Genomic DNA, 2,301 nt, shown 5'->3' with positions numbered 1-2,301 from the left:
TCAACCAACCGCCGTTGATGAGGAGGGTGAAGTGACGCCATCAGAATGGGCGGGGCCGAATGGGGAGGACTGGCCAATCAGTGGATGAGGAGAGCGGAACGTCATTGCAGGGAGTGAGGCGTGTTTTATTAATTTTTTTTACTTTCATAAAAGCTTACAATGTAATTTAACATCAAACATTAGCCAGACATATATTAGGGAAAACCTAAACAGATCTTACATTGTACAGAGTAAAACATTAAATTCTACAAATTATTTTTTTCTTCAATATAAGAGATGTTTATCGATAGGCTTGGTGGTACTTCTTTTTTTTATTATTAACATTTTGCAAGTAACAACAATTAACATTCATTTCATAAACATAAATCCTACTGACATTTGAAATTAACATTGAGTAGAACAATTGACTTTGTACCAGGGACATAGAGTATTGACATTTAAACAGATAATACATAAAATTCTTAAATATATATATATTATATATATATATTGCATTATAGAAATATCTCATTTAAACACAGTATTTCTGTTCATTTAATATCTGGGATGTTTTAATTGCTTTTTTGCTTCTTTTAAATTTACATAGGGAATCGTATAGATTTTTTATTAGAAAGCCCTTAACTTTATGTTTTGTTTTACCATTTACTATGATTGTCCTACAATATAATTTTACATTATATAATTATCAATAGACATTGTTTTTTCACTGTTAAAGTATATGTAACCCCTTTGTTTTACTTTTTATTTACAAGTGGTGCCATAAAATTACATTTTGAAAAGACATTTGAGTAAATTATGGAAGTACTATTCGTCATAAATTACTTGCACAAAACTCTATTGGTGAAATTCTTTTCAGGAGACTACCAGTGCACATTATATATCATTTCATTCTTTGATGTTGATCGTTGAATCTCTATGCAATTTAATTTTAATTTCTGTTTGAGACATGTCAGTGGGATGGTTTTGGTTTACTGTTTTCAAACAAGATAGGCTATCTATGAAGCAATACAGATTATAACCATATAACTATAAAGCTATACAAATGTTATTTTGAGCCAATATGTTAGTTCAATTTTATCTAGTCAATAAAATGATTGGCATGTTCTGACCAATGTCTGGACGAGCTGATAATGACGTCAAGACAGGGCCCACCACCTCAAACTCAGCCAATCACAGGGCTGTTGTAGCCGCTCTCTGATTGGCCGTGCGAAAGGCTGTGTAAATGACGTCAGTTCTACAGATCATTGACTGCAGTTTCATATAACCGACAGAGGGGGAGGCGTCATTAAATAGTAAGATTTCTAATCTAGGTTAAATACCTTAGGCCTCAGAAAGAAATGAGTAAAGTCTACTGTTTTTTGTTAGTTCTTTTTTACAAACATAAAAAGTAATATATTAGTAGACTGTCCTGTTGTGTAACAGCAAGGAGGTGTTATGTAATGATTGTAAAATCTTACATATACGGCTAAATAGTTGCTGAACCAACCAACCAACTCGAAGTTTATTTCCATATATTCACACTCTCATTCCATAAATTCAAGTTTCATTCCATATATTCAGTTTCATTCCATATATTCAGTTTCATTCCATAAATTCAAGTTTCATTCCATATATTCTCTCATTCCATAAATTCAAGTTTCATTCCATATATTCAAGTTTCATTCCATAAATTCAAGTTTCATTCCATATATTCACACTCTCATTCCATAAATTCAAGTTTCATTCCATATATTCACACTCTCATTCCATATATTCAAATTTCATTCCATATATTTAGTTTCATTCCATATATTCAAGTTTTTAATTCCAGATATTCAAGTTTCTTTCCATATATTCACACTCTCATTCCATAAATTCAGGTTTCATTCCTTATATTTAGTTTAATTCCATATATTCAAGTTTTTAATTCCAGATATTCACGTTTTTAATTCCAAATATTCAAGTTTCTTTCCATATATTCACACTCTCATTCAATATATTCTAGTTTTATTCCATATTCAGTTTCATTCCATATATTGAGAGTTCCATTCCATATATTCACACTCCCATATATTCAAGTCTCATTCTGCACTTTCATTCCATATACTCAAACCTCATATAATACATACAATAATTTTCTGAATTCTGAATTATGCCATAATATCCAGTATATATATATATATGCATGTATAAATGTGTGCCTATCTTGTAACACACCACTAGAGGACAGCATTGCACAAATAATGTAGGCGAAGAAAATGTCTCTAACATTGACAAAATGTTAATTGTTGTATTGCTGACATGTAAACAACTAAATAAAAA

This window comes from Abramis brama (genome assembly GCF_963993115.1).
Source record: "Abramis brama genome assembly, chromosome: 4".
NCBI classification, from domain to species: Eukaryota; Metazoa; Chordata; class Actinopteri; order Cypriniformes; family Leuciscidae; genus Abramis; species Abramis brama.
Note: the sequence above shows the minus strand (reverse complement) of the source record.